Source organism: Salvelinus sp. IW2-2015, linkage group LG1 (genome assembly GCF_002910315.2).
Source record: "Salvelinus sp. IW2-2015 linkage group LG1, ASM291031v2, whole genome shotgun sequence".
Classification (NCBI taxonomy): Eukaryota; Metazoa; Chordata; class Actinopteri; order Salmoniformes; family Salmonidae; genus Salvelinus; species Salvelinus sp. IW2-2015.
This window is the reverse complement of record NC_036838.1, coordinates 54,570,663-54,592,050: the sequence shown is the minus strand read 5'-3', so window position 1 is coordinate 54,592,050 and position 21,388 is coordinate 54,570,663. Positions and strand designations below refer to the sequence as shown.

The window sequence follows — 21,388 nt, the reverse complement described above, 5'->3', positions numbered from 1 at the left end:
CCATTAACAACACTCTCACTGATCACCATATTTTGCTCAAACAGAGCTGTACGATATTCAGACCAAGTAATTATTACTGTTGAGGTGCCTGGCTAGCTCAGTCGGTAGAGCATGAGACTCTTAATCTCAGGGTCGTGGGTTCGAGCCCCACGTTGGGCGAATCTTTCTCTTCCGAAGCACGAACTCATTTGCAAACAGCCATCCGCTTTGACTTTCGAGCAGGCTTGCCACCCTGCATTGCTGACGTGTCAGGCATAGCTGGTGATACAGAAGACTATGGATTTGAATCCTAGCTATACCTTCACTCTGACCTTTTATCTCAATGACATACCTATTACCAATGAAACGTCCTCCTAAGTGCTTTGAAGCAATGCTCCTTTTCTCGACAAGAAATAGACAGGCAGAGGGTTCAAGAAAAATACTTGCATCTGGTGAGGCTCAAACTCACAACCTTGACATCGATTTGCTGCATACTGCTGTATAAGTACAACACGCTAACTGAATGCACCACAGGATCCATTAACAACACTCTCACTGATCACCATATTTTGCTCAAACAGAGCTGTACGATATTCAGACCAAGTAATTATTACTATTGAGGTGCCTGGCTAGCTCAGTCGGTAGAGCATGAGACTCTTAATCGCAGGGTCGTGGGTTCGAGCCTCACGTTGGGCGGTTGTATTCTCTTCCGAAGCACGAACTCACTTTGCAAACAGCCATCCGCTTTGACTTTCGAGCAGGKTTGRCACCCTGCATTGATGACGTGTCAGGCATAGCTGGTGATACAGAAGACTGTACCTGCTGTCTCACCTGTTATCTCAATGACATACCTATTAGTTATGAAATGTTCTCCTAAATGGTTTGAATAAATGCTCCTTTTCTGGACAAGAAATAGACAGGCAGAGGGTTCAAGAAAGATACTTTCTCCTGGTGAGGCTCAAACTCAGAATCTTGACATCGATTTGCTGCATACTGCTGTATAAGTACAACACGCTAACCGATTGCACKACAGGATCCATTAACAACAACTCTTACTGATCACCATATWTTGCWCAAACAGAGCTGTAGGGTATTTGGACCAAGTCAATATTTCCATTGACGTGTCTGGCTAGCTCAGTTGGTAGCACATGAACCTGGTATTATCAGGTACGTGGGTTCGAGTCCCACGTTGGGAGATTTTTTTCTCTGCCGAAGCACCAACTCACTTTGTAAACAGCCATCCGCTTGGACTCGACCCCACATGCACGGCATAGCTTTGCTGCATGCTTCTGTATAAGTACCGCACGCTAACCGAATGCGACACAGGAGCCATTGAAAGCACTCTCGCTGTTCACCATATTTTTCACAAACAGAGCTGTACAATATTTTGTCCAAGTCAGGGTCACCATTGAGCTGCCTGGTTATCTCAGTCTCAGTTATCTCTTTTCTACTGACTGAGCTCGCCAGGCAGATCAAGCCAGGCCAATCAACCATGACTTGCACTGAATATCATACAGCTCTGCAAGAGTCTCCTGTATCACCAGTTAAATAAACCTGCTCTTTAGAACAAGTGTATGGCTGTTTGCAAAGTGAGTTGGTGCTTCAGCAGAGAACAGCACCACCCGATGTGGGGCTCAAACCCACAACACAGAGATTAGAAATCTCATGTTCTAACGACGGAGCTAGCCAGGCAGCACACATTCGACCGACCGAGATTGCCAGGAAGCTCAATCGTGACCTTGACTTGGACTGAATATCGTACAGCTCTGTTTGTGCAAAATATGGTGATCAGCGAGAGTGCTTTCAATGGCTCCTATGGTGCAATCGGTTAGCACTCTGTGATTATACAGCATTATGCAGCAAACCGAGGTTGTGATTTTGAGCCTCACCAGGAGCAACATTTTTCTTGAACCCTCTCCCTGTCTATTTCTTGTCCAGAAAACAAGCATTTTTCACTCCATTTAGGAGGACGTTTCACAAGTAATTGAGACAACAGGTCAGAGTGCAGGAACCGCTTGCATTCAAACCCATAGTCTCCTGTATAACCAGCTAAGCCTGACACGTCAGCAATGACTATGCCTACATTACTCATCTCATATGTATAGACTGTACACTATACCATCTACTGCATCTTGCCTATGCCGTTCTGTACCATCACTCATTCATATATCTTTATGTACATATTCTTTATCCCTTTACACTTGTGTGTATAAGGTAGTAGTTGTGGAATTGTTAGGTTCGATTACTTGTTGGTTATTACTGCATTGTCGGAACTAGAAGCACAAGCATTTCGCTACACTCGCATTAACATCTGCTAACCATGTGTATGTGACAAATAAAATTTGATTTGATTTGATTTGAGCTAGATCATTCCTGATGTTGATTTGGGCCAAATATCGTGCAGCTCTGTTGAGCAAAATAAGGCAGTTAGCTAGAGAGCGTTCAATGGCTCATGTGGGGAAATCGGGAAGTGCTTGGTACTTATACAGCAGTATGCATCAAAGCGATGCTGAGGTTGTGAGTTCTCACCTCGAGTAAGTGCTTTTCTTGAACCCTCTGCCTGTCTATTTCTTGTCCAGAAAAGGAGCATTTTTCACTCCATTTTGGAGGACATTTCACAAGTAATTGCTTTGTCATTGAGATAGCAGATCAGAGGGCAGGCACTGCTAGGATTCAAACCCAGAGTCTCCTGTATCACCAGCTAAGCCTGACACATCAGCAATGCAGGGTGGCAAGCCTGCAAGATAGACCAAGCGGATTGCTGTTAGCAATGAGAATTGGTGCTTCGGCGGAGAAAAGCATCGCCCAATGTGGGGCTCTTACCCACGACCCGCGATTAAGAGTCTCATTCTCTACCTACATAGCTAGCCTGGCAGATCACTCCTGACATTGATTTGGACTGAATATCGTACAGCTCTGTTTGAACAAAATATGGTGATTAGCTAGAGATCTTTCAATGGCTCATGTGGCGAAATCGGTTAGTGCGTGTGCAAATGCAAACAGTGTGTGCAAATGAGGTAAGATAAGGGAGGTAAGGCAATAAATAGTCCATAGTGGTGAAATAATTACAATTTAGCAATTAACCACTGGAGTGATAGATGTGCAGAAGATGAATGTGCAAGTAGAGATACTGGGGTGCAAAGGAGCAACATTTTTWAAAACGGTATGGGGATGAGGTAGTTGGATGGGCTATTTACAGATGGGCTATGTACAGGTGCAGTGATCTGTGAGCTGCTCTGACAGCTGGTGCTTAAAGTTAGAGAGGGAGATATGAGTCTCCAACTTCTGTGATTTTTGCAATTCGATCCAGTCATTGGCAGCGGAGAACTGTAAGGAAAGGCAGTCAAAAGAGGAATTGGCTTTGGGGGTGACCAGTGKAATATACCTGCTCGAGCGCGTGCTACGGGTGGGTGCTGCTATGGTGAACAGTGAGTTGAGATAAGGTGGGGCTTTACCAAGCAAAGACTTATAGATGACCTGGAGCCAGTGGGTTTGGCAATGAATATGAAGCGAGGGCCAGCCAACGAGAGCATACAGGTCGCAGTGGTGGTTAGTGTATGGGGCTTTGGTGACAAAACGGATGGCACCGTGATAGACTGCATCCAATTTTCTGAGTAGAGTGTTGGAGGCTATTTTGTAATTGACATCGCTGAAGTCAAGGATCGGTAGGATAGTCAATTTTACGAGGGTATGTTTGGCAGCATGAGTAAAGTATGCTTTGTTGCGAAATAGGAAGCCGATTCTAGATTTAATTTTGGATTAGAGATGCTTAATGTGAGTCTGGAAGGAGAGTTTACAGTCTAACCAGACACCTAGGTATTTGTAGTTGTCCACATATTCTAAGTCAGAGCCGTCCAGAGTAGTGATGCTGGACGGGCGGGCAGGTGCGGGCTGCTATCGGATGAAGAGCATGCATTTCGTTTTACTTGCATTTAAGAGCAGTTGGAGGCCATGGAAGGAGAGTTGTATGGCATTCTGGAGGTTAGTTAACACAAAGAAGGGTCCAAAGAAGGTCCAGAAGTATACAGAATGGTGTCGTCTGCGTAGAGGTGGATCAGAGAATCACCAGCAGCAAGACAATATCATTGATGTATACAGAGAAAATAATCGTCCCGAGAATTGAATCCTGTGGCACCCCATAGAGTGCCAGAGCCAGACAACAGGCCCTCCAATTTGACACACTGAACTCTGTCTGAGAAGTAGTTGGTGAACCAGGCGAGGCAGTCATTTGAGAAACCAAGGCTGTTGAGTCTGCCGATAAGAATGTGGTGATTGACAGAGTCGAAAGCCTTGGCCAGGTCGATGAGTGTACTGTATTGTCTCTTATTGATGGGTGGTTATGATATCGTTTAGGACCTTGAGCGTGGCTGAGGTGAGCCCATGACCAGCTCGGAAACCAGATTGCATAGCGGAGAAGGTACGGTGGGATTCAAAATTGTCGGTGATCTGTTTGTTAACTTGGCTTTTGAAGACCTTAGAAAAGCAGGGTAGGATAGATATAGGTCTGTAGCAGTTTGGGTTTAGAGTGTCTCCCCCTTTGAAGAGGGGGATGACCGCAGCAGCTTTCCATTCTTTGGGGATCTCAGACGATACGAAAGAGAGGTTGAACAGGCTAGTAATAGGGGTTGCAACAATTGTGGCGGATAATTTTAGAAAGAGAGGGTCCAGATTGTCTAGCCCGGCTGATTTGTAGGGGTCCAGATTTTTCAGCTCTTTCAGAACATCAGCTATCTGGATTTGGGTGATGGAGAAATGGGCGCAGCCCCCACACCACTAGAGGGATATCTTCAACCACCAACTTACTATCCTGAGACAAGGCCGAGTATAGCCCACGAAGATCTCCCCCATGGCACCAACCCAAGGGGCGAGCCAACCCAGACAGGAAGATCACGTCAGTGACTCAACCCACTCAAGTGGCGCACTCCTCCTAGGGACGGCATGGAAGAGCACCAGTAAGCCAGTGACTCAGCCCCTGTAATAGGGTTTGAGGCAGAGAATCCCAGTGGAGAGAGGGGAACCGGCCAGGCAGAGACAGCAAGGGCGGTCCGTTGCTCCAGTGCCTTTCCATTCACCTTCACACTCCTGGGCCAGACTACACTCAATCATAGGACCTACTGAAGAGATGAGTCTTCAATAAAGACTTAAAGGATGAGACTGAGTCTGCGTCTCTCACATGGATAGGCAGACCATTCCATAAAAATGGAGCTCTATAGGAGAAAGCCCTGCCTCCAGCTGTTTGCTTAGAAATTCTAGGGACAGTAAAGAGGCCTACATCTTGTGACCGTTGCATACGTGTAGGTATGTACGGCAGGACGAAATCGGGAAAGTTAGGTAGGAGCAAGCTTTGTAGGTCAGCAGTAAAACCTTGAAATCAGCCCTAGCCATAACAGGAAGCCAGTATATAGAGGCTAGCACTGGAGTAATGACCAAATTATTTGGTTCTAGTCAAGATTCTAGCAGCCGTGTATAGCATTAACTGATGTTTATTTAGTGCTTTATCCGGGTAGCCGGAAAGTAGAGCATTTGAGTAGTCTAACCTAGAAGTGACAAAAGCATGGACACATTTTTCTGCATCATTTTTGGACAGAAGGTTTCAGATTTTTGCAATGTTACATAGAGGGGAATAAGCTGTCCTTGAAACAGTCTTTATATGTTCGTCAAAAGAGAGATCAGGGTCCAGAGTAATGTCGAGGTCCTTCACAGTTTTCTTTGAGACGACTGTAGAACCATCAAGATTAATTGTCAGATTCAACAGAAGATCTCTTTGTTTCTTGGGACCTAGAACAAGCATCTCTGTTTTGTCCGAGTTTAAAAGTAGAACATTTGCCGACATCCACTTCCTTATGTCTGAAACACAGGCTACCAGGGAGGGGATTTTGGTGCTTCACCATGTTTCATCGAAATGTACAGCTGTGTGTCGTCCGCAGAGCAGTGAAAGTTAACATTATGTTTCCGAATGACATCACCAAGAGGTAAAATATATAGGTCTTAAACGGAGCCTTGAGGAACACCGAAATTTACAGTTGATTTGTCAGAGGACAAACCATCTACAGAGACAAACTGATATCTTTCCGACAGATAAGATATAACCCAGGCCAGAACTTGTCCGTGTAGACCAATTTGGGTTTCCAATCTCTCCAAAAGAACGTGGTGATCGATGGTATCAAAAGAAGCACTAAGGTCTAGGAGCACGAGGACAGATGCAGAGCCTCGGTCTGACACCATTAAAAGGTAATTTACCACCTTCACAAGTACAGTCTCAGTGCTATGATGGGGTCTAAAACCAGACTGAAGAGTTTCATATACATTGTTTGTCTTCAGAAATGCAGTGAGTTGCTGCCCAACAGCCTTTTCTAAAATGTTTGAGAGGAATGGGAGATTCGATATKGGCCGATAGTTTTTTTWATATTTTCAGGGTCAAGGTTTGGCTTTTTCAAGAGAGGCTTTATTACTGCCACTTTTAGTGAGTTTGGTATACATCCGGTGGATAGATGTTTATTATGTTCAACATAGGAGGGCCAAGCACAGGAAGCAGCTCTTTCAGTAGTTTAGTTGAAATAGGGCCCAGTATGCAGCTTGAAGGTTTAGAGGCCATGATTATTTTCATCAAGCCTGCTTTGTAGACCAAGCGGATGGCTGTTTGCAAAGTGAGTTGGTGCTTGGGGGGAGAAAATAATTCCCCAACGTGGGGCTCAAATACCCTTAGATTAAAAGTCTCATGCTTTACCAACTGAGCTACCCAGGAATTTCACACAAGATCTTGATTTGGACTGAATATCGTACAACTCTCTTCGTGCAAAATATGGTGATAGCGAGATTGCCTTGAATGGCTCCTGTGGTGCAATCGGTAGGCAGGTGGTGCTTATGCAGCAGAGCGATGCCGAGGCTGTGAGTTCAAGCCTCCCCAGGAGGGGGTAATTTTCGTGAACCCTGTGCCTGTCTATTTCTTGTCCAGAAAAGGACCATTTTTCACTCCATTTAGGAGGACGTTTCACAAGTAATAGGTATGCCTCTGAGTTAACAGGTCAGAGCACAGGCACTGCTAGGACTCAAACCTAGAGTCTCCTGTTTCACCAGCTAAGCCTGACACGTCCGCAATGGCGGATGGCTGTTTGCAAAGTGAGTTGGTGCTTGGGCAGAGAAATGCATCCCCTAACGTGGGGCTCGAAACCCACAACCCTGAGACTAAGAGTCTCATGCTCTACCGACTGAGGTAGCCAGGCAGCTCAGTCAAAATCTTTATTGGGACCAAGTATCCTACAGCTCTGTTTGAGCAAAATATGGTAATAAGCTAGAGAGCTTTCAATGGCTCATGTGGGGAAATCGGTTCACGCTCTGTACTTATAAAGCTGTATGCAGCAAAGCGATGACGAGGTATTGAGTTTGAGCCTCACAAGGAACAGGTATTTTTCTTTAAACCTCTGCCTGTCTATTTCTTGTCCAGAAAAGGAGCATTTATTCAATCCATTTAGGAGGACGTTTCACAAGTAATAGGTATGTCATTGAATTAACAGGTCAGAGTGCAGGCACTCAAATCCAGAGTCTCTTGTTTTCCAGATAAGCCAGACACATCAGCAATGCAGGGTGGCAAGCCTGCTTTATAGACCAAGTGGACAGCTGATTGCAAAGTGAGTTTGTGCTTTGGAGGAGAACAGCAGCGCACAACTTGGGGCTCAAACCTTCTACCCTGAGATTAAGAAACTCATGCTCTACCGACTGAGCTAGCCAGGCTGTTAAATCATGATCTTGCTTTGGATCGAATATCGTACAACTCTCCTAGTGCAAAATATGGTGATCAGCAAGAGAGCTTTCACTTTCTCCTGTGGCACAATCGGTTAGCATGTGGTACTTATACAACAGTAATCAGCAGAGGTTGTGAGATCGAGCCGCAACGGATTAAACAAATCCAATTTTGATAAACTCCCATAACTATTGTGTGAAATATCACAGCAGCAAGATTTGTGACTTGTTTCCACAAGAAGAGGGCAACCAGTGAAGAACAAACACCATTGTAAATACACCCCGTATTTATTTATTTTCCCTTTTGTACTTTAACTATTTGCACATCGCTACCACACTGTATTTAGACATAATATGACATTTGAAATGTCCTTATTCTTTTGGAACTTGTGTAAGTGTAATAGTTTTTATTTCACTTTTGTTTATCCATTTAATTTGTTTTGGCAATGTAAACATATTTTTCCCATGCCAATAAAGCCCCCTTAATTTATTTGAATAGACTGAAAGACAGAAAGAAAGKGAGAAAGCGAAAAAGAGCGAGAGAGAGAGAAAGATAGAGTTAGAGAGAGACGCAGATACATAAGAGGGCAGAGGTTAGGACAACATTTCTATGACATTAAAGAGGACTCCAACAATGTTGTGACCCTCCAGATTGAAACTTAAATGGCAATGTTGCAAATGGAACACGAATATTGTCAACAGCATTATAGTTACGGTTGAGATTAAATAAAACATTTAATACTACCTTCTATGATTGATCACTTTGAAACAAATTAAAACTGTTATTTATTTTCTTTGGCCAACAAATGTAGGTTATACTGTTTAAAAATGAGGATGGACTGAAATGAAAGTCCACTGCAAATCATCAAGCGTACTGTGTGTGAGGATTGCGTCACTTGAGAGCAGAGTTAAATGTGCCTCAGCTTTGGTTCGCCCACGGTGTTTACACACTGCACAGGTGGCCTTCACTAGCAAGACCATCCAACCCTCCATCTCACTCCCAGCAGGCTTTGCGAACCAGCTGACTAATTTACCGTGGCTCTCAGCAAGTTGTCATGAATTATACAAACAAGCAATGTTATAAATGTTACAGATGTCAGCCATCTTTAAATGTACCCTACAGTACAGTATGTCACGGTGGATTTGTCCACCAAAGGAAGGATCAAGGGATCGTATTGTAGGTAAGCCAAAAGTTTGTGGTTGGTTGGAGCTCTGCTGGATCACCTTATTGAAAAGTCAGCATTATTCCAGTTCCAAAAAGTCCCAAGATGTTACCATGAGCAGTGGAGCCTCAAAGTCATCAGGAAATTGTGTAAATATGTAATTTGCTCACATGCTCAGTAACACAAACTCTCAGCTACTACAACAATTGTTTGATATCCAGCACAAAGGATTTACAGTTTCAGATCCCATGACTTTTTCCACATTTTGTTAAGTTACAGCCTTATTCTAAAATTGATTAAATAAAATATTTTCTTCATCAATCTTCACACAATACCCCATAATGACAAAGTGAAAACGAATTCATATAAAAAAAAGAAGAAATACCTTATTTACACAAGTAATCAGACCCTTTGCAATGAGACTTGAAATTGAGCTCAGATGCATCCTGTTTACATTGATCATCCTTAAGATGTTTCTACAACTTGATTGGAGTCATCTGTGGTAAATTCAATTGATTGGACATTATTTGGAAAGGCACACACCTGTTTATAAGGTCCCACATTTGACAGTGCATGTCAGAGCAAAAATTAAGCCATGAGGTAGAAGGAATTGTCCGTAGAGCTCCGAGACAGGATTGTATCGAGGCACAGATCTGGGGAATGGTACCAAACATTTCTGCAGCTTTGAAGGTCCCCACAGTGGCCTCCATCATTCTTAAATGGAAGAAGTTTGGAACCAAGACTCTTCCTAGAGCTGGCCGCCTGGCCAAACTAAGCAATCAGGGGGAGAATGGCCTTGGTCAGGGAGGTGACCAAGAACCTGATGGTCACACTTAGAGAGCTCCAGAGTTCCTGTGTGGAGATGGGAGAACATTCCAGAAGGACAACCATCTCTGCAGCACTCCACCAAGTCAGGCCTTTACTGTAGAGTGGCCAGACGGAAGCCACTGCTCAGTAAAAGGGACATGACAGCCCGCTTGGAGTTTGACAAAATGCACCTAAAGACTCTCAGACCACGAGAAACAAGATTCTCTGGTCTGATGAAATCAAGATTGAACTCTTTGGCTTGAATGCCAAGCGTCACTTCTGGAGGAAACCTGGCACCATCCCAACTGTGAAGCATGGTGGTGGCAGAATCATGTTGTGGGAATGTTTTTCAGCGGCAGGGACTCGGAGACTAGTCAGGATCGAGGGAAAGATGAACGGAGCAAAGTATAGAGAGATCCTTGATGAAAACCTGCTCCAGAGCGCTCAGGACCTCAGACTGGGGTGAGGTTTCATCTTCCAACAGGACAACGACCCTAAGCACACAGCTAAGACAATGCAGGAGTGGCTTCGGGACAAGCCTCTGAATGTCCTTGAGTGACCCAGCCAGAGCCCGGACTTGAACCTGATCGAACATCTCTGGAGAGACCTGAAAATAGCTGTGCAGCGACACTCCCCATCTAACCTGACAGAGATTGAGAGTATCTGCAGAGAAGAATGGGAGAAATGCCCCAAATACAGGTGTGCCAAGCTTGTAGTGTCATACCCAAGAAGATTCAAGGCTGTAATCGCTGTCAAAGGTGCTTCAACAAAGTACTGAGTTCAACAAAGAGTCTGAGTACTTACGTAATTGTGATATTTCTGTTTCATTTATTTATTATTKCTAAAAACATTTTTTTGCTTTGTCATTATGGAGTATTGTGTGCAGATTGATGAGGAAAAAAAGACAATTGAATCCATTTTAGAATAATGCTGTAACATAACAAAATGTGGAAAAAGTCAAGGCGTCTGAATACTTTCCGAATYCACTTTAAGTGCCTTGATACAAAATGTAAAGGTCTTTGAACAATGACATGTTTACTATTGATGTAGTTGTTATGGTATGCAGGGTTTTCTGACCATGCTTGTTAGAGTGGGGAGTGGGAGGTGGYCCACCTACACTCTTAGAAAAAAGGGTTCCAAAAGGGTTCTTCGTTTTCCCCCATAGGATAACCCTTTTTGGTTCCAGGTATGACTCTTTTGGGTTCCATGTAGAACCCTCTCATGTAAAATATTCTACATGGAACTCAAAATGGTTCTACTTGGAACCAAAAAGGGTTCTTCAAAGGGTTCTCTTACGGGGACAGCCGAATAACCCTTTCAGGTTCTAGATAGTACCTTTTTTCCTAAGAGAAACCATCAAGAGAGTCCTCTGCTTTGACTTGAGGTCTTATTCTTACATTCAATTTGACCCAGATGGTCAGGGTTGCCATAGTTATGCTATACATGATAGAACAACTAGAATTAACTCTATTGAGAAGATATCGAGTATACTAATGATATCCTGCCTGCCTGTGTCAACTCTGAACAAAAGATGACACAGCATGTACTTTATCAAAGGGTGCTGGGTTCATTGAAACTGTGATAAATTCACCTGTCATGCATTGAATGCTTCTCCTTCAGAYGATAATGTTGTAATTATAGTGGTACATCTGTTTGAATAGCTAAGGGGATGGTGATCTCTATAATTGCATGTTGAGTAGGAACTGTCATTGATAACTATCTTCGGGATTGCATTTTGAGGGCCACTGCTTTTTGGGGGTGAAATTGAAGAGATTTAGGACAGACAAATTAAAACAGACTCCACAATAGGTTTGGAGAAGAGAAAGTCTACAAACCTGTGCCTATCTACGGGCCATAGGTGACATAAGGGAATTGGTGTTAGTACTGTCATACATTGAAGTAAAATGAAACAGTCTCTTGTAGGTGTTGGACTTTAGAAAGGAGGGGTGGGTTGTTGTTGTTGTATCTGCAGAGGAACATTCAGCGAATTCTAAATATTGCTATGCTTCATCATTTACAGTAACTACCACAAATAGGGACACTTGTAGCAAGTCCACTCATCTTGTCCCAGAACTTATTGAGTGGGCACTGTTGTGGTGGGACAAGGAGGGGGGCGTAAACGAGGATGGTGAAAGAATGGGGGGGGGGGGGGAAATCACCTGTGCAACAAAACAATGCCACTCCCGGTCGTTTCTGTGGTAACCACAACAGTCAGAGGGGGTTAGGTGATGCTGGGAGTCAGAGGACGGAGAGAGTAGCAGGCACCTGGTGATGGGCGGGGAGCAGGTCGAGGGTGCTCCGCCACTCTCTCCTGTCATCTCAACAGTGCTTCAGCAGGATGACTCATTTTGGGAGAGACACTCATTGTTATATAAGCTAATGCTCCAGATAGAGTCTGCCTTTCTGTCTGTCTGTCTGCCTGCCTGCCTGCCTGCCTGTCTGTCTGACATCAGCCTGAAAGCCCCCCTGGCCCTCTCTCTCTATCTACCTCCACATAATTGCAGGGTGCTGTGAATGGTCGCATCCATCATCCTGTCACACTTTGGGCCTGCTTTGACCCCCACTGACGAATCAACCACTTACATACAGAGGGGTCTCAGTGAAAATGGTCCTCGAAATAGGTCCACCGGATTCCAGAATGAAATTAAGCAACATCTTTTTGTTAGACCATATATTTAATCAACTTAGTTATTTTGATATTTTGATACTGTGGCTCAGTAATTTCGTAAAACAGTATGTCAGCTTGTGTTGTGTTGCAAAGTGTAGAGTAGTATCAGTAGTATTATTACTGCCCAATGTTTTCCATGGCAAAGGACTTCTAACTTCTGTTCAGTTTTTGGAAGTAAGGAGTGAATGACTGTACACACATACACTACCATTCAACAGTTTGGGGTCACTTAGAAATGTCCTTGTTTTTCAAAGAAAAGCAAATTTTTGGTCCATTATAATAACATAAAATGTATCAGAAATACAGTTGTTAATGTTGTAAATTACTATTGTAGCTGGAAACGGCTGATTTCTCATGGAATATCTACATAGGCGTACAGAGGTCCATTATCAGCAACCATCACTCCTGTGTTACAACGGCACGTTGTGTTAGCTAATCCAAGTTTATCATTTTAAAAGGCTAATTGATCATTAGAAAACCCCTTTGCAATTATGTTAGCACAGCTGAAAACTGTTGTTCTGATAAAAGAAGCAATAAAACTAGCCTTCTTTAGGCAAGTTGAGTATCTGGAGCGTCAGCATTTGTGGGTTCGATTACAGGCTCAAAATGGCCAGAAACAAAGAACTTTCACCTGGAACACGTCAGTCTATTGTTGTTCTTAGAAATGAAGGCTATTCCATGCGAGAAATTGCCAAGAAACTGAAGATCTCATACAACGCTGTGTACTACTCCCTTCACAGAACAGTGCTAACTGGCTCTAACCAGAATAGAAAGAGGAGTGGGAGGCCACGGTGCACAACTGAGCAAGAGGACAAGTACATTAGAGTATCTAGTTTGAGAAACAGATGGCTCACAAGTCCTCAATTGGCAGCTTCATTAAATGGTACCCACAAAACACCAGTCTCAATGTCAATAGTGAAGAGGCGACTCTGGGATGCTCTTCACTGAGAGGCGACTCTCAGCATCCCGAAGTCGCCTCTTCACTGTTGACGTTGAGACTGGTGAGACCTTCACCTTATAATAAGGAACTGTTCTATATCTCAGGAGAAAGTTATTCGTTTCTGGCCATTTTGAGCCTGTAATCAAACCTACGAATGCTGATGCTCCAGATACTCAACTAGTCTAAAGAAGGACAGTTTTATTGCTTCTTTAAATAAGAACAACAGTTTTCAGCTGTGTTAACATAATTCCAAAAGGGTTTTCTAATGATCAATTAGCCTTTTAAAATGATAAACTTGGATTAGCTATAACAACGTGCCATTGGAACACAGTAGTGATGGTTGCTGATAATGGGCCTCTGTACGCCTATGTAGATATTCCATTTTAAAAAATCAGCCGTTTCCAGCTACAATAGTCATTTTCAACATWAAAAATGTCTACACTGTATTTCTGATCAATTTAATGTTATTTTAAAAATAGACAAAAAAAAGTGCTTTTCTTTCCAAAACAAGGACATTTCTAAGTGACCCCACACTTTTGAACGGTAGTGTATACTGTAGCTGTCATTTATCTGAAATGTACTCTCTGTACCCCCTTCAAAGGAATAATGAAAGTTCCCTATTGGTCTCAGTCTAACTGGCCTCCGATAAAGTACAATTTGCACTACATCATTCAGCATTATTCATGTATTTACTATGCAAAGAGAATTGATGAGTGTGAGTTTTGACAGATGAACTCAGGGAAGTCAGAAAGAAGTTTAAAATAGAATCCTTGAGGAAAAGGGTACGTTGATGGAAGCTCATATTCCCCACATCATTTATCTGGTGTCATATACAGTGCATTCGGAAAGTATTCATACCCCTTGACTTTTCCACATTTTGTTACATTACAGGCTTATAAAAAAAAAAAAAATCCCCTCATCAATCTATAAACAATACCCCAAAATGACAAAGCAAAAACATTTTATTCAAAATATAAAGATGAAATATCACATTTACATAAGTATTCAGATCCTTTACTCAGTACTTTGTTGAAGCACCTCCGGCAGCGATTACAGCCTTGAGTCTTCTTATACACGTGTATGTGACAAATACAATTTGAGTTGATGACGCTACAAGCTTGGCAAACCTGTATTTGAGGAGGTTCTCCCATTCTTCTCTGCAGATATTCTCAAGATATGTCAGGTTGGATGGGGAGTGTCGCTGCACAGCTATTTTCAGGTCTCTCCAGAGATGATAGATCGAATTAAAGTCCGGGCTATGGCTGGGCCCCTCAAGGACATTCAGACTTGTCCCAAAGCCATTCCTGCGATGTCTTGGCTGTGTGTRCTTGTTAATCCTGTTGGAAGGTGTACCTTCGCCCCAGTCTGAGGTCCTGAGCGCTCTAGAGCAGGTTTTCATCAAGGATCTCTCTGTACTTCATCTTTCCGTCGATCCTGACTAGTCTCCCAGTCGCTGCAGCTGAAAAACATCCCCAAAGCATGATGCTGCCACCACCATGCTTCACCGTAGGGATGGTGCAAGGTTTCCTCCAGGCGTGACGCTTGGCATTCAGGCCAAAGCTTTCAATCTTGGTTTCATCCGACCAGAGAATGTTGTTTCTCATCATCTGAGAGTCTTTAAATGCATTTTGGCAAACTCCGAGCAGGCTGTCATGTGCCTTTACTGAGGAGTGGCTTCTGTCTGGCCACTCTACCATAAAAGCCTGATTGGTGGAGTGCTGCAGAGATGGTTGTCCTTCTGGAAGATTCTCCCATCTCCATAAAGGAACTCTGGAGCTCCTTCAGAGTGACCATCGGGTTCTTGGTCACCTCCCTGACCAAGGCCCTTCTCCCCCGATTGCTTAGTTTGGTCGGGCGGCCAGCTCTAGGAAGTCATGGTGGTTCCAAAGTCATTCCATTTAAGAATGGAGGAGGTCACTGTGTTCCTGGGGACCTTCAATGCTATAGAAATGTTTTGGTGTTCTTCCCCAGATATGTGCCTCGAACGCAATCCTGTCTCGGAGGCCTCCGGACAATTCCTTCGACATCATGGCTTGGTTTTTGCTCTGACATGTACTGTCAACTGTGGGACCTTATATAGACAGGTGTGTGACTTTCCAAATCATGTCCAATCAATTGAATTGACCACAGGTGGACTCCAATCAAGTTGTAGAAAGGATGATCAATGGAAACAGGATTTACCTGAACTCAATTTCGAGTCTCATAGCAAAGGGTRTGAATACTTACGTAAATAAGGTATTTCTGTTTTGTATTTTGTTTTTTTGCAAAAATTTATAAAACTTGTTTTCACTTTGTTATTATGGGGTATTGCGTGTAGATTAAGGAGGAAAAATATTTATTTAAACCATTTTAGAATAAGGTCGTAACGTAACAAAATGTGGAAAGAGTAAAAGGGTCTGAATACTTTACAAATGCACTGCATATACAGGTGAAGTCGGAGGTTTACATACACTTAGGTTGGAGTCATTAAAACTTGTTTTTCAACCACTCCACAAATTTCTTGTTAACAAACTACAGTTTTGGCAAGTCGGTTAGGGCATTTACATTGTGCATGACACAAGTCATTTTTCCAACAATTGTTTACAGACAGATTATTTCACTGTATCACAATTCCAGTGGATCAGAAGTTTTCATACACTAAGTTGACTGTGCCTTTAAACAGCTTGGAAAATTACAGAAAATTATGTCATCAAATCAAATTTATTTATAAAGCCCTTACATCAGCTGATATCTCAAAGTGCTGTACAGAAACCCAGCCTAAAACCCCAAACAGCAAGCAATGCAGGTGTAGAAGCATGGTGGCTAGGAAAAACTCCCTAGAAAGGCCAGAACATATGAAGAAACCTAGAGAGGAACCAGGCTATCAGGGGTGGCCAGTCCTCTTCTGGCTGTGCCAGGTGGAGATTATAACAGAACATGGCCAAGATGTTCAAATGTTCATAGATGATCAGCAGGGTCAAATAATAATAATCACAGTGGATGTCGAGGGTGCAACAGGCCAGCACCTCAGGAGTAAATGTCAGTTGGCTTTTCATAGCCGATCATTCAGAGTATCTCTACCGCTCCTGCTGTCTCTAGAGAGTTGAAAACAGCAGGTCTGGGACAGGTAGCACGTCCGGTGAACAGGTCAGGGTTCCATAGCTGCAGGCAGAACAGTTGAAACTGGAGCAGCAGCACGGCCAGGTGGACTGGGGACAGCAAGGAGTCATCAGGCCAGGTAGTCCTGAGGCAGTGTCCTAGGGCTCAGGTCCTCCAAGAGAGAGAAAGAAAGAAAGATAGAAAGAATTAGAGAGCATACTMAAAATTCACACAGGTCACCGGATACGACAGGAGAAATACTCCAGATATAACAGACTGACCCTAGCCCCCCGAAACATAAACTACTGCAGCATAAATACTGGAGGCTGAGACAGGAGGGGTCGGGAGACACTGTGGCCCCATTCGACGATACCCCCGGACAGAGCCAAACAGGCATGGCTTTAGAAGCTTCTGATAGGCTAATTGACATAATTTGAGTCAATTGGAGGTGTACCTGTGGATGTATTTCAAGGCCTACCTTGAAACTCAGTGCCTCTTTGCTTGACATCATGGGAAAATCAAAAGACATCAGCCAAGACAGCCAAAAAATTGTAGACCTCCACAAGTCTGGTTCATCCTTGGAAGCAATTTCCAAACGCCTGAAGGTACCACGTTCATCTGTACAAACAATAGTACGCGCAAGTATAAACACCATGGGACCATGCAGCTGTCATACCGCTCGAGAAGAGACGCATTCTGTCTCCTAGAGATTAATGTACTTGGTGCGGAAAAGTGTAAATCAATCCCAGAACAACAGCAAAGGACCTTGTGAACATGCTGGAGGAAACATATACAAAAGTATCTATATCCACAGTAAAACGAGTCCAATAGCGACATAACCTGAAAGGTCGCTAAGCAAGAAGACCACTGCTCCAAAAACCACCATATAAAAGCCAGACTACGGTTTGCAACTGCACATGGGAACAAAGATCTACTTTTGGAGAAATGTCCTCTGGTCTGATGAAACAAAAATAGAACTGTTTGGCCATAATGACCATCGTTATGTTTGGAGGAAAAAGGGGAGGCTTGCAAGCCGAAGAACACCGTTTTAACCGTGAAGCACAGGGTGGCAGCATCATGTTGTGGGGGTGCTTTGCTGCAGGAGGGTCTAGTGCACTTCACAAAATAGATGGCATCATGGAGATGGAAAATTATGTGGATATATTGAAGCAACATCTCAAGACAACAGTCAGGAAGTTAAAGCTTGGTCGCAAATGGGTCTTCCAAATAGACAATGACTCCAAGCATACTTCCAAAGTTGTGGCAAAATGGCTTAAGGACAACAAAGTCAAGGTATTGGAGTGGCCATCACAAAGCCCTGACCTCAATCCCATAGAAAATGTGTAGGCAGAACTGAAAAAGCATGTGCGAGCAAGGCCTACAAACATGACTCAGTTACACCAGCTCTGTCAGGAGGAATGGGCCAAAATTCACCCAACTTATTGTGGGAAGCTTGTGGCAGGCTACCCGAAACGTTTGACCCAAGTTAAACAATTTAAAGACAATGCTAACAAATACTAATTGAGTGTATGTAAACTTCTGACCCTCTGGGAATGTGATGAAAAAAATAAAAGCTGAAATAAATCATTCTCTCTACTATTATTCTGACATTTCACATTCTTAAAATAAAGTGGTGATCCTAACTGACCTAAGACAGGGAATATTTACTAAGATTTAACATCAGGAATAGTGAAAAACTGAGTTTAAATGTATTTGGCTAAGGTGTATGTAAACTTCCGACTTCAACTGTAGATTATGCAAATCACCTTGTCAGCTAGCTAGCTATGCTGTTGAAACAATCTAACTAGTCTTTACCTGTGATTAGAGTTTGTTCTGCTGCCTCTTATTCCTACTAACAAACAGTTTAATTGAAGCCTTCCCTGTGCCTGACCATGAGATGACACATGCAACTCAAATGGGAGCCAGTTCTACACTACCATTCGGTGCCGGTGGCTTCTGCCTGCAGGAGGATTGCAGTGCGTGCTCAGGTGGAGGCAGAGGAGCGGTAATTTTCCAAGATACAAAATATTGATATTTATTTGATGGCCAATTCATTTAAATAAGGCAGCAGAAAATAGACTAAAGTTGAATAAAAATGTAATAATTAAAAAACGCCACTGATCTAAAAGGGCACCTTTCTCATAGGAGGGCAGAAGGCCAGGTGCTCAGGCACCCCTAGACCTCTATCTGTGCACATGCCAGGTATGGAAGTACCAAGAGGGTTAGAGGAGAAAATAACAAGATAGTAAAAAAGGTAGAGTGACAGATTCAATGCATATTATAACATTACCTGGCCTACTTACATCAAATTGACAATTAAACCTGCATGTAGATATGATAGATGTTACATACAGTACAATGCATCACGGCTTGTTCTTGTTCTTATGGCATCTCTTTGTTGTTGCCTACATAATGGAGCACCCACGCCTCCTCTGCAACATAAGAGCGCCCTGGTAGGGACAGGCAAGCATCTGATTCAGACAGACACATTAGCCCAAGGGTCCTCTGACACAGCAGACTGGATCATCCCGATGCTGCACAACACTGAACATGAATCCGCATTGGGTTCGAAGATCACATAAACCACACGGGATGATCATTACCAGTTCGGGTGACCACATTTAAAATAATCAGCAGGTTGATTTTGTGGGACAGTCGCCTCCCACACACACACAATTCCCCCTTATGGTGTTGTGCTAATTTCTTAGGAGCCAGAGAGCAATAAAAAAAATGTAAATTATGTTAATGACATAATTCCTCAGAGTTTGTACCGACAGATGTAGCCTATTGAATATCATTATAGAATTTGCTTAAAATGCATCCTCCAATTACAGTCTGCCTATGCCCACATATATTGTCTCAAGAAAATGTTCTATTTTTAATATCCTCAAACACCAAATTAGGCATACCTCATTTCAAAATAGGCCATGGCATCATCACTGTCATGATAAATGATGATAAATCTTCACATTTTACCAGTGAAATGTCCAAACTTTGTCCGCATGCCAATCGTTTGATCTCAATCAGTTTCATGTAAATATGCATTTAGATCTTCTTGAATTACTGTTTTTTATTTTTTTATCCCATTTTCTCCCCAYTTTTCGTGGTATCCAATCGCTAGTAATTACTATCTTGTCTCATCGCTACAACTCCCGTACGGGCTCGGGAGAGACGAAGGRCGAAAGCCATGCGTCCTCCGAAGCACAACCCAACCAAGCCGCACTGCTTCTTAACACAGCTCGCCTCCAACCCGGAAGCCAGCCGCACCAATGTGTCGGAGGAAACACCTTGTACCTGGCCCCRTTGGTTAGCGCGCACTGCGCCCGGCCCGCCACAGGAGTCGCTGGAGCGCGATGAGACAAGGATATCCCTACCGGCCAAACCCTCCCTAACCCGGACAARGCTATGCCAATTGTGCGTCGCCCCACGGACCTCCCGGTCGCGGCCGGCTGTGACAGAGCCTGGGCGCGAACCCAGAGAATTACTGTTTTTTTTGAGCAAATTAGAGCAGATGGTGTTAACAAAATATACTGAACAAAAATACAAATGCAACATGAGCTGAAATAAAAATGTCCATACACAAAAAAAGCGTATTTCTCTGAAATGTTGTGAACGAATTTGTTTACATCCCTGTTAGTGAGCATTTCTGCTTTGCCAAGATAATCCATCCACCTGACAGGTGTGGCATATCAAGAAGCTGATTAAACAGCATGATCATTACACAGGTGCACCTTGTGCTGGGGACAATAAAAGGCCACTCTAAAATGTGCAGTTTTGTCACACAACACAATGCCACAGATGTCTCAAGTTTTGAGGGAGCATGCAATTGGCATGCTGACTGAAGGAATGTCCACCAGAGCTTTTTCCAGAGAATTTAATGTTCATTTCAGCCAACTCCAACGTGGTTTTAGAGAATTTGACCAGACCACGCATAACCACGCCAGCCCAAGACCTCCACATCCTACTTCTTCACAGGAGGGCTCATCTGAMACCAGCCAACCGGACTGCTGATGAAACTGAAGAGTATTTCTGCCTGTCATAAAGCCCTTTTGTGGGGAAAAATTCAAAGCACATTCTGTCTAGTGGTGCACACTTGAGTTTTGGCCACATGGGATTTTTTTTTACTATTCAGCTAATAATCCTAAAATCTCATAAGAAATTAGTTTTTGGTGTAACAGTAATGTTATTTATACCATGCTACTATATTTGTTTCTGTCAGGGGCGCAACTTTGGTTTTAGAAGTGATAAATATTCCAAACAGCCTACACGACCGCTCGGAGGCGTCTGCATGGTCCTAAAGCACAACTTTGCCTTGTTTTGAATCACATTCCAATGGTTAAAACTATGGGGGACAAAAATGCCATTTCAGAATGTGGGGGGGACATGTCCCCCGTTCCCAGTGAAAGTTTCACCCCTGGTTTCTGTTATGTAGAAAATACTAACTAATCATTATGTGATCTTCCAAGAGATTGATTCAGCATTGAACTGACTTTACTCAAGGAGCACCATTGTGAGAAGTGGCAGAGGGACACGCCAGTGAGCTCTAGCAGCACTACACCCCTGCAGTCTGCTGCACAGAATGAGCAATTGAAGTCTACTCTTTTGCCTCGTGCAAAATTTGGGGATGCAGAAACGAGACCACATGTGTGGCTGTATAATTTAAATCTGGGAATATTTGGCCAAGGAAACATTTCTGGTTGGTCTCAGGGAATGTAAAACATTTAGGAAGCGAGATTTAAAATGGGATTGAGTGAAGTAGCAGCAAATATGTTGAATGAGCAACTAATGAGCATGAGAGATTACCTTATATTTTTCAGTCTAATATGGCTATTTACTTACCTTTGTAGCTCTTCATCAGAAGCATGATTTTTGTAAGTAGTTAGGCCTAACTGTCTTTCACAAATTTAGCTGGAATTTCCCCCGAAAGGATTGGCTAAATATGATTGGGTGAAGATAGGCCTATGTCTATGACATTGCCCAGGTCTTGTTTTGCACTGTGCATAATATCAGAAC

The 21,388-nt window shown here is 43.2% G+C and overlaps 2 non-coding genes across 2 annotated transcripts; both read left to right on the top strand.

The window, feature by feature from the left end:
- Nucleotides 1-86: 86 nt before the first annotated feature.
- On the top strand, nt 87-159 carry trnak-cuu (transfer RNA lysine (anticodon CUU)). The gene has a single exon. It is a non-coding gene; the product is annotated as a tRNA-Lys (tRNA).
- A 443-nt stretch (nt 160-602) lies between these two features.
- Nucleotides 603-675, top strand: trnak-cuu (transfer RNA lysine (anticodon CUU)). The gene has a single exon. It is a non-coding gene; the product is annotated as a tRNA-Lys (tRNA).
- The last annotated feature ends 20,713 nt before the right edge of the window (nt 676-21,388 follow it).